Genomic DNA, 12,088 nt, shown 5'->3' with positions numbered 1-12,088 from the left:
GATTGGAAAACAGCCACTGTTTAAAAAAGGAAGTAGACAAAAAGCAGGTAACTATAGGCCAGTTAGCTTAACTTCGGTAGTGGGGAAAATGCTTAAATCTATCATTAAGAAAGAAATAGCAAGACATCTGGATATAAATTCTCCCATTGGAAACACCCAGCATGGGTTCATGAAGGGTAGGTCATGTTTAACTAATTTGGTGGAATTCTTTGAGGACACTACTTGCATGGTGGTCAATGGGGAACCTGTGGATGTGGTGTATCTGGATTTTCAGAAGGCATTTGACAAGGTGCCACACCAAAGGGTGCTACATAAGATAAAGTTGTACGGTATTACAGGTAATGTTTTGGCATAGATAGAGGATTGGTTGACTAGTAGAAAGCAAAGAGCAGGGGTAAATGGGTGTTTTTCTGGTTGGCGGTCAGTGGCTAGTGGTGTGCCTCAGGGATCAGTGTTGGGACCGCAATTGTTTACAATTTACATAGATGATTTGCAGTTGGGGACGAAGTGTGGTGTGTCAAAATTTACAGATGACACTAAGATGAGTGGTAGAGCAAAGTGTGCAGAAGACACAAAGTCTGCAGAGGGATATAGATAGTCTAAGTGAGTGGGCAAAGGTCTGGCAGGTGGAGTACAATGTTGATAAGTGTGAGGTCATCCATTTTGGTAGGAATAACAGCAAAATGGACTATGTTTTAAATGGTAAAAAATTGCAGCATGCTGCTGTGCAGAAGGACTTGGATGTCCTTGTGCATGAATCGCTAAAAGTAGAATTGCAGGTGCAGCAGGTAATTAAAAAGGCAAATGGAATTTTGTCTGCCATTGCTATAGGGATGAAGTTTAAAAACAGGGAGGCAATGCTGCAGCTGTATAGGGTCCTGGTGAGGCCACACCTGGAGTACTGTGTGCAGTTTTGGTCTCCTTACTTGAGAAGGGATATACTAGCACTGGAGGAGGTGCAGAGGAGATTCACTCGGTTGATTCCAGAGTTGAGAGGATTGGATTATGAGGACAGACTGAGTAGGCTGGAATTATACTCATTGGAATTTAGAAGAATGAGGGGAGATCTTATAGAAACATATAAGATTAAGAAGGGAATAGATAAGGTGGAGGCAGGGAGGTTGTTTCCACTAGCAGGTGAAACTACGATTAGGGAGCATAGCCTCAAAATAAAGGGAAGCAGATGTAGGACCGAGGTCAGGAGGAACTTCTTCACCCAAAGGGTTGTGAATCTGTGGAATTCCCTGCCCAATGAAGCAGTTGAAGCTACCTCGCTGCATGTGTTTAAGGCAAGGCTAGACAAATTTTTGAACAGTAAAGTAATTAAGGGATATGGTGTGTGGGCAGGTAAGTGGAGCTGAGTCTCAAAAAGATCAGCCATGATCTTATTGATTGGCGGGGCAGGCTCGAGGGGCCGGATGGCCTACTCCTGCTCCATGTTCTTATGTTAAGAGGTCTCATCTGCTTCTCAAATAGGGCTAAAATATCTGTTGGTACTATTAGAAAAACAGCATGTGAATTCTCCTGGTATTCAGTCCAACTTGTGTCTCAACCACTATCACAAGCAGAATAACTGGTTGCTCATCTTGATGGGCCAGACAGCTCCCAGTGGTTTGGAAAATAACAAATTTAACTTTTTTATTCAAGCTGTTGGGAGACAAGGAAGAGGAAACTATAGATCACTTAGTCCAGCAACTGCCAAAAGGATATTTCTGGAATCCATTATGGAGGTGGTCACGGCAGGATATTTAGTCATAGTGGGATCAGGCTGTGTCAACATGGCTTTGTAAAAGGGAAATCATGTTTAATTTATGAACATTGACAGTTTAGGACTAGAAGGCCATTCAGTCAGAAGTGCTGAGTGGATAATCCATCTTGACTTCCTCCAGTGGTTCCCAGCATTAGTCACCAGTCTTTAGCCAATTCGATTCACTCCGCATGATATCAAGAAACAGTTGCAGACACCGGATACTGCAAAGGCTACGGCCTTGACAATATTCTGACAATATTACTGAAGACTTGTGTTACAGAACTTGCTGCTCCTCTCGTCAAGCTACTCCAAAACAGTTACAACATTGGCATCTACCCGACAATGTGGAAAATTGCCCAGATATGTTCTGAACATAAAAAGCAGGACAAATCCAACCTGGCCAATTACTGTGCCATTAGTCCACTCTCTACGATCAGTAAAGTGATGGAAGATGTCATCAACAGTGCTATCAAGCAGCACCTGCTCAGCAATAACCTGCTTGATGACGCCCAGTTTGGTTTCCACCACGGCCACTCAGCTCCTGACCTCATTACAGACTTAGTTCAAACATGGACAAAACAGCTGAATTCCAGAGGTGAGATGAGCGTGTCAGCCCTTGATATCAAGGCTGGCTTTTGACCCAGTGTGACATCAAGGAGCCCCAGCAAAAGTGGAGTCAATGAGTATTAGGGGGCAAACTCTCCCATAGTTGGAGTCATACTTAACACATAGGAAGATGGTCATGGTTGTTAGAGGTCAATCATTTCAGCTCCAGCACATCTCTATACGAGTTCCTCAGGGTAGTTTCCTTGGCCCAACCATTTTCGGCTGCTTTATCAATGACCTTCCCTCCATCATAAGGTCAGAAATGGGGATGTTCACTGACGTTTGCACAATGTTCAGCACCATTTACAACTCCTCAGATACTTAAGCAGTCCATGTTCAAACGCAACAAGGTCTGAACAGTATACAAGTGGCAAGTAACACGTGCGCCACACAAATGTCAGGCAATGACCATCACCTATACGTGACAATCTAACCATTGCATCATGACATTCAATGGTGTTACCATCACTGAATCCCCCACTCAACAGCCTGGGGGTTATCACTGACCATAAATTCAACTGGACTCACCACATAAACACAGTGGCTAAAAGAGGTCAGAGGCTAGGAATACTGCAGGGAGTAACTTACCTCCTGACTCCCCAAAACCTGTCCACTCTCTACAAGGGCACAACTCAGAGGTGTCATGGAATACTTCCCAGTTCCCTGGATGAGTGCAGCTCCAACACTACTCGAAGCTTGACACCATCCAGGACAAATCAGCCCACTTGAAAGGCACAACATCCACTCTCTCCACCACCAATGCTCAGTTGCAGCACTGTACTATCTACAAGTTGCGCTGCTGAAATTCAAAGATACTCAGACAGCAACTCGCAAACCTACGAGCACGTCTACCTAGAAAGACAAGGGCAGCAAATATATGGGAACACCACCTTCAAATTCCCCTCCAAGCCACTCACTATCGTGACTTGGAAAAATTTCTCCGTTCCTTCACGGTCGCTGGGGCAAAATCCTGGGATGCTGTCCCTGAAGGCATTGTGGGTCAACCCACAGGAGGTGGACTTCAGTGGTTCAAGAAGGCAGCTCACCACCACCCTCTCAAGGGCAACCAGGGACAGCAATAAATGCTCGCCAGTGACGCCCACGTCAATCCAACAAACAACCATCCTTCAAGCCTGCTCTGCCATTTAGTAAGGTTATCTAATCAGATTATGGCCTAAATTCCAAATTCCTGCTCACCTTGATATCTTTCAGCTCTCATTAGCGAAGAATTTATTGACGTCTGCTGAAAAAACTAATTCAATGACCCTATCTTCAGCAATCTCCCGGAGCAGGCTTCAGCTTAAACTTGCTCATCTGGGTCTTAAATGAATGACCCATTATTCTTCAATTATTTTAAGGAAGTAACAGGCAATATGGATAAAAGGGGAACCTGCACATGGTGCACTTAGTTAGATTTATGAAAGACATTTGTTCAGATGCCACAAAGGTTACTACATAAAAATAAGAACTCATGACACAAGGGGCCATAATAACATGGATAAAGGTCTGGTTAGCTAACGGGAAGCTGAAAGTAGGTAGAACCAGATCGGTTATAGTTTGGCAGTCTATAACTAATGGGAGTGCCACAATGATCAGTACTGGGCCTTCAATTAATTGCAATCTATACCAATGACTTGGATGGAAGGATCGAATGTATTGTAGTCAATTTTGCCACTGATATCAAGATAGGTAAGAAAGTTGCCAACAGGAGGTATGGGGTCTACTTGGGAATATAGATGGGTTAAGTGAATGAGAAAACTTGGAAAATGACATTAAATGTGGGTAATTGTGAACTTGCTCATTTCACAGAAGAGAATGGAAAAGCAGTAAAATAATTAAACAGAGAGATTGTACAACTTGGACCTCATTTCAAACAAGATATCCAAACTGCAAGGTTTCAACAATGCTTTGTTCAGTATCACAAGATCCCTCCTTCAAAGCTCTTCTAGTTCCCTCGTTACTAACAGTCTCAGTACTTGCTTGAATATAAAAGAATCGTTTTATCACATTATAATCTCTCACAGCATTCAAAAAGTTTACCATTTATGTTCAAGACTTGATTTGTAACATTTTGAAAATACTCCCATGTGAGCTTTTGACTTGCTCACTGAGGCTGGTTTTTTGTCGTTGAGATGTTTCACGTCGCCATGCTAGGTGACATCATCAGTGAAGCCTCCGATGAAGCGATGTTATTCGACTCAACTTGGAATTTATACTGTCTGGTCCGTTATGGTGAGGAGTGTCATTTCCGGTTGTGATCTGTATGGGTTTGCATTTGGAGTCCAATTCTATGCGTTTGTTGATTGCATCACAGGTGGAGAACCATGCCTCTTGTCTATGCTGTGCTCGTCTATGTTTGGCTTGGGCGACTACAATTACCTTGTCCCAATTAAACTGATGGCCTTCATTGTCTGAGTGTACAGACATTAAGGAAAGTTCGTCGTGCCGTTTTGCTGCTCGTTGATGTTCATGAATTCTGATAGCTAGTTTCCTTCCTGTCTGTCCAATGTAATGTTTGTGGCAGACGTTGCATGGTATTTTGTAAACCATGTTTGTTCTGCATGTTATGGGAAGGGGGTCTTTAATCCTTGTGAGTGTTTGTCGTAGAGTGGCTGTGGGCTTGTGGGCCACTACGATTCCTGGTGGTCTTCAGAGTCTTGCCAGTTCTGATATGTTCTTGATGTAGGGCAGTGTGGCCAGTGTATTAGGGCATATTGTGTCCTCCTGCTGTCGTTTGTTTAGTAGGCATCTGCGGATGAAGTTGTGGGGATATCCGTTCATAGCAAAGATTTTGTATAGATGCTCTTCCTCTTTCCTGCGTAGTTCTGGGGTGTTGCAGTGTCTTTAATGGTCAAGTATACCAACAGATCAACGGTACACCAATGGAGTCACCCATCTCAGGACTCATTGCAGAAGCAAAGACTAGAACACACCACCTCCCCGGCATTCAACCTAAACCTTGGATCTGGTATGTCGACAATACATTTGTCATTATTAAACGTAACAAATTCAAAGAGACCCACCACCTCATCAACAGCATATTCGCAAGGATTAAATTTACAAGGAAAGAAGAAAACAACAATCAACTTCCGTTTCTGGATGTTAAAGTAGAGCGTACGATCAACAGAGAGTTCCAAACCTCAGTATACAGAAAACCAACCCATACTGACCAAATCCTCAACTTCCACAGTAACCACCCCAACATCCACAAACTAAGCTGCATTAGGACACTACTTAAACGGTCAGGGCGCACTGCAACACCCCAGAACTACACAGCAAAGAGGAAGAGCACCTATACGAAATCCTCACCATAAACAGATATCCCCGCAACTTCATCCGCAGATGCCGACTAAACAGACAACAACAAAAGGACACAGTACACCCTAACACACTGGCCACACTGCCCTACATCAAGAACATATTGGAAATGACAACAAGACTCCTAAGACCACTAGGAATCATGGTGGCCCACAAGCACACAGCCACTCTACAAAAATACACATACAAGAATTAAAGATCTCATTCCAACAACATGCAGAACCAACGTGGTTTACAAAATACCATGCAACGTCTGCCACAAACATTACATCAGACAGACTGGAAGGAAACTAGCCATCGGTATACATGAACATCAACTAGCAGCAAAACGGCACGACGAACTCTCAGCACACTCGGACAGTGAAGGCCATCAGTTTAACTGGGACAAGGTAACTGTAGTAGCCCAAGCCAAACATAGACAAGCACAGCAATTCCTAGAGGCATGGTTCTCCACCTGTGATGCAATCAAAAAACGCATAGAATTGGACCCCAAATGCAGACCCATACAGATCAAACCAGAAATGACACTCCTCACCATAACAGACCAGACGGTAAAAATTCCAAGCGAAGTAGAATAACATCGCTTCATCGGAGGCTCCACTGATGATGTCACCTAGCATGGTGACAAAATGTCTCAACGAAAACAAGCCAGCTTGGCGAGCAAGTCAACAACCTCATCCTCCACCCGAGCTACAGGTCTTTGCCAAAACCACTCCCATGTATTCGCGTTTCATTCCAACGTTCTCCCACTTCATTAAAAAGATAAAAACCAATCAAGTGTCCTTTACACCAGAGAAACAAACAAGAGGCCACTCTCCCTTAAGTTTCTTACTGCCATCTAGCTTGTTGGTATTGACCAGCCATTCATCCCAGAGAAACAGCAATAAGATGCCTTTGTATACACAGTGCTTTTTCACTAATCATTTTCACAATGCTGAAGTATTTATATTCTTCGTCAGCCAAAGTACCAACTGGACAAGCTATCTTGGTCTCCTCCTCAGATCCCCAACACTACAGATGCCAGTCTTCAAACAATTCAATTCACTCCACATGACATCAAGTTATGGCTGAAGGCTCTGGATACTGCACAAATTAGGGATCCTAACAACATTTGACCAACAGTATGAAAGTCTTGCTCTCCAGAACTAGCCCCACATCTAACCAAGTTGTTCCAATACAGCTCCAACACTGACATCTTCTCAACAATGTAGAAAAGTGCCCAGGTATATCCTGGGCAGCAAAATAAGTGATTGCTATTCTTTAACAAGGCATTTCTTGTCATGTGCCTTGTGATAACTTGCTTGTTTACAGGAAATGCCTGCTTGGGTTCATGACTGTTAGGTTGCAATGTCTGCTTTGGATATTATTTAGAGTAGTTGGCGACAATCCTGAAAGAAAGCAACTTTCTAGTCTCGCTCTCCTGTATTTTGAAAAATTCTTGCTTTTGGTCCAATGTGATACCCGGGTCCTAGTCCAGCTGCTCTCGCATGAAACATCTCTGAAAGAGGTCCTTGATATTGCCTGAAAAGCTGTATCTGCATAGACTCCCAATAACAAATGCATGTGTTTATTGAAGTGAATTGTGTGTGCCAAATCGTCAGACCAATAGCCATATGAAAATCCCAAACTTTATCATTTTTGCTTTCAAAATTGACTAAAATATGCTGAAACACATCTACTTCTTTCCTTTTATATGGTATGGAGATTTTAGATTATTCAGTTGATAAGTCAGGAATATTTAGAAGGATAACATTTATATTTTCACAACAGCACTGTTGGTGTCCCTTCACCTCAAGGACTGCAGTACTTCAAAAAAGCAGCTGCACTACCTAATTCAAAGTTGTTAAGCTTGCGAAACAAACATTGGCCTAGCCAGCGATTTCCACAACCTATGAACAAATTTTAAAAACTACAAACTTCAGAGTCCCTAAAGTGTAGGCGCAGGCTATTCAGGCCATTAAATCTGCACCGATCCTCCAAAGGGCATCCCATCTAGACCCACCCCCTACCCTATCCCTGTAACCTCGCATTTACTACGGCTAACCCACCAAGCCAGCACATCCGCAGGCACTATGGGCAATTTAGCATGGCCAATCCACCTAACCCACACATCTTTGGATGGTAAGAGGAAACTGGAGCACCCAGAGGAAACCCATGCAGATACCAGGAGAAAGGCAACTCTCTGTAGGGAGTTTGCACAAAGGTTGGAATCAAACCTGGGTCGGTTAGGCAGCAGTGCTAACCACTGAGCCACCATGTTGCCCTAGTGTCAAAAAATACTGCATCTTCATTATTTAAAACAAAAAAAAAATCATTTTAAGTTTATAAAAGATGTCTGGTTAATTTGTCTTTATTCTAAGTCTAATATTGAGAAATCCAACAATTGAGTATATAAGGAAATAGGTATGCTGTGAACCATACACGACAGGAAGATACCTTGGTCAAAAAAGAATACACAACTTTGATAATTAAGCATGTGGTTTTGTGCTAAAATAAAAATCAAAAATGTTATACAAGTACATTAAGAATAAAAGGATAACTAGAGAAAAGTAGGGCCTATTAAAAGGCTACAGTGGTAATTAGTGCATGGAGCCAGAGGATGTAGATAGGGTTCTAAATGAATACTTTCAACCGGTGTTCACTTGTGAGAGAGACCGAGACAGACAGACAATGTGGGTATAGAAATCAAGATGGCCTGCGGTAGACTTAACAAAGTCAGCACAGACATGGAGGAGGTTCCGAGTGGTCTGGCAGGCTTAAAAGGTACATAAATCTTCAGGACCAGATGAAATGTATCCCAGGCTGTTGACTGAGGCTAGGGAGCAATTAGCAGGGGTACTGGCAATAACTTTCCATTCCTCCCTGACCACAGGAGAGTTGCCAGTGGACAAGAGGAGAGCCAGTGTCAAACTGTCGATCAACCAGAAAACTACAGGGCTGTCAGTCTAATTTCAGTGGTGGGGAAACTGTTGGAAGCAATTCTGAGGGACAGAAGAAAGGCAGGGATTAATCATAAACAGTCAGCATGGCTTTGTTGAGGGGAAGTTATGTCCAACCAATTTGACTGAAATTTTTGCAGAGGCAACCAGGAATGTAGGTGAGGGCAATATCTTTTGATGTAATCTGTGTGGATACGAGCAAGGCTTTTGATAAGGACCCTAGGGAAGACTAACAGCAAAGCTAAGAGCCCACAGGATCCAAGGAAATTTCACAAGTCGGATGCAGAATTGGCTAACAGACAGGAAGCAGAGGGTGATGGTCAAGGGGCGTTTTGTGCCTTGAAGCCTGTGCCCAGCAGAGCTTCATCAGGATCAGTGTGGGCACCCTCGCTGTTTGCGGCATATATAAAATATTTAGATTTGCTTGCAGGTGGATTGATCAGTATATTCACAGATGATGCAATAATTGGAGGAGTGGTAAATAGAGAAGAAAGCCTTAGATTACACGAGATAGATGGGCTGGTCAGACGAGCTTACAGCAGCAAACACAATTGAATCCAGATGAGTGTGACATGATTCACTTGGGCAGGACAAACAAGACAACGGAACACATGAAAAACGTAGGACTCTTGGAAGCACATAAGGTCAGTGGGACCTTGAAGTGTGCCATCCACTGATCCGTTAAGGCAGCAGGACAAATAGACAAATTGGTTCAGGAGGTATATGGGATATCTGCTTTTATTAGCTGACGCATAGAGTTTATGAGCTGGAAGTGATGCTGGAACTACGTAAAAGGTTAGTTGTGTGCAGTTCCTGAATCCACATTATAGAAGGGATGCAACAGCACAGGACAGGAGATTTACCAGGATGGTGCCTGTGCTGCAGAGTTTTAACTAAGAAGCAAAACTGGAAGGACTGAGGTCGCTTTCTTTGGAGCACAGGAGACTGAGAGGGGAGAAAGAGTGAGATGTATAAAATTGAGGAGCACAGACAGGGCATGTAGATTTACAAAAGAGAAGTATGGCACAGGAGCAGGTGTTTCGGCCCTCCAAGCCTCTGCCAATCATCATGTCCTGACTAAACTTAAAAAAAACCTTCTGCCCTTATTCGGTCCATATCGGTCTACTTCTTCCCTAATAGTGTAACTATCCAGATGCCTCTTAAATGTTGCGAACATGCCTGCTTCCACCATGTCCTCTGGCAGTGCATTTCAGGCTCCTATGACTTTCTACATGAAAAGCTTTCCTTGCACATCTCCCTTAAACTTTTGCCCTCTCACCTTGAACCTGTGCCCCCTTGTAATTGAAACTTCAACACTGGGTAAAGGCCTCTGACTATCCACCCTATCTACACCTCTCATAATTTTGTAGACCTCCTCTCAGCCATCATCTTTCCATTGAAAACATTGCTAGTCTTTTTAACCTTTCCTCATAGCCAATGCCCTTGAGACCAGGCAACATCCTGATGAACCTTCTCTACACTCTTTCCAAAGCTTCCATGCCCTTCTGGTAATGTGGTGACCAAACGTGCACACAACACTCCAAATGCAGCTTAAAAAGGGTTTATGTAGCTGCAACATGCTTTGCCAACTCTTGTACTCCATGCCACAGCCAACGAAGGCAAACGTGCCATATGCCTTCTTAATCAGAGATAGTAGGAACTGCAGATGCTGGAGAATCTGAGATAACAAGGTGTAGCGCTGGATGAACACAGCAGGCCAAGCAGCATCACAGGAGCAGGAAGGCTGACGTTTCAGGCCTAGACCCTTCATCAGTAATGGGGGAGGGGAAGGGGGTTCTGAAATAAATAGGGAGGGAGGGGGAGGCGGATAGAAGATGGATAGAGGAGAAGATAGGTGGAGAGGAGACAGACAGGTCAAAGAGGCGGGGATGGAGCCAGTAAAAATGAGTGTAGGTAGGGAGTTAGGGAGAAGATAGGTCAGTCCAGGGAGGACGGACAGGTCAAGGGGGCGGGATGAGGTTAGTAGGTAGGAAATGGGGGTGGGGCCCACCTACACTCACCTTTACAGGCTCCATCCTCGCCTCTTTGACCTGTCCGTCTCCTCTCCACCTATCTTCTCCTCTATCCATCTTCTATCCGCCTCCCCCTCTCTCCCAATTTATTTCAGAACCCCCTTCACCTCCCCCATTTCTGAAGAAGGGTCTAGGCCCGAAACGTCAGCCTTCCTGCTCCTCTGATGCTGCTAGGCCTGCTGTGTTCATCCAGCTCTACACCTTGTTATCTCAGATTCTCCAGCATCTGCAGTTCCTACTATCTTAGAATATAGTTAGATGTTTGTTTTTGACAAGTTTAGACTTGAAGGGCATTTTATGGTGCTGTAGACCCTCTGTGACTATGATCATATGACAAAGAGATAGACCAAGGTCTCACAACGCATTCCCGCATTTTTTTCTACTCCTCTATCTCTAAAAGAACTCTTCATCAGAAGTGCAAAGCAAGCAAATAAATAGAGATTTTGCCATAATATCCACTGTACCTTCTTCATCAATCCACTTCATTGTGAAGAGTTGCTCATTATCAAAGCAACACATGTCACGGACTTCAGTGCAAAGATTTTCGTACGTGATGGAGGGATCAAAGTGTGTTATCATGATGTCCCTAAGTGAAGAAATAATTAAAAGACTAGTAAGAAATAATCAATATTACAAACAAGTACAGCTCAACATAAATTTTAAGTTATTGAAAAGTAAACTTTGACTGATTCCAGAACATGGCAGTGTTTAAGGTAGATTATTTCTTTCCATTCATTATACATAACAGAAGAGAAAATACAACAGTCTTTTGTCAAGGAACTCCTGTTTTTATTGAATGTGAGAACTCCACAAGAAAGTAGGAAAAGGTATCAGTTGAAGGATGACTTCTTATGGAAAAAGATGTCTGCTGAACAGTTCAGAAAACGCAATAATAAATATCAAAATACAACATACCTCAAAATAACCCCAAGGATTGGAAATTTAAATCTAAAATCTCCCACAACACAAAAGCCCAACCATCTTATATGACCCCCAACTGCAGGTGTTGAATATTAAATCTGTTGAGCTATCGTTGTGTAGAATCTTAATCCTTCAAAAGTTATTTGCTGTTAAAACATTTTTAATATTTTAAATACATCTATTTCAAACGTTTTTCATTTTTTTCCCGCTTTTAGTCCAATCCTTCTTTCCCTTTCAATTCTCTGTTCCTGACTTGACAATTCACCTATAATTCATGTTTTTTCTCAATCATACATTGGGTGAGGTTAAGGATTGTACAAAAAAATAAATTACTACAGATGCTCAAAGTTAGAAATAAAAACACAACATGCTGAAAACACTCAGCAAATCTCACAACTCTCATGGAGAGAAAGAGAGATAATGCTTCAAGGTCTATGACCTTTGTTCTCTTTCCACAGTGCCAGACCTGATGGGTATTTCCAACATTTTCTGGTTTCCTTTTATATTCCGTAACAAAATAA

General features: G+C 42.9%; 1 protein-coding gene across 1 annotated transcript in view; it reads right to left on the bottom strand.

The window, feature by feature from the left end:
- The window catches only part of prkci (protein kinase C, iota), a 101,862-nt gene extending 90,723 nt beyond the window's left edge, over positions 1 to 11,139 (bottom strand). The window contains exon 1 of the mRNA XM_048604270.1: positions 11,111 to 11,139. The gene's annotated coding sequence lies outside the window, so the exon portion shown is untranslated. The remainder of the gene's footprint in view (positions 1 to 11,110) is intronic.
- Positions 11,140 to 12,088: the final 949 nt, after the last annotated feature.

Source organism: Rhincodon typus, chromosome 13 (genome assembly GCF_021869965.1).
Source record: "Rhincodon typus isolate 14 chromosome 13, sRhiTyp1.1, whole genome shotgun sequence".
Classification (NCBI taxonomy): Eukaryota; Metazoa; Chordata; class Chondrichthyes; order Orectolobiformes; family Rhincodontidae; genus Rhincodon; species Rhincodon typus.
This window is presented reverse-complemented; position numbering and strand designations above follow the sequence as displayed.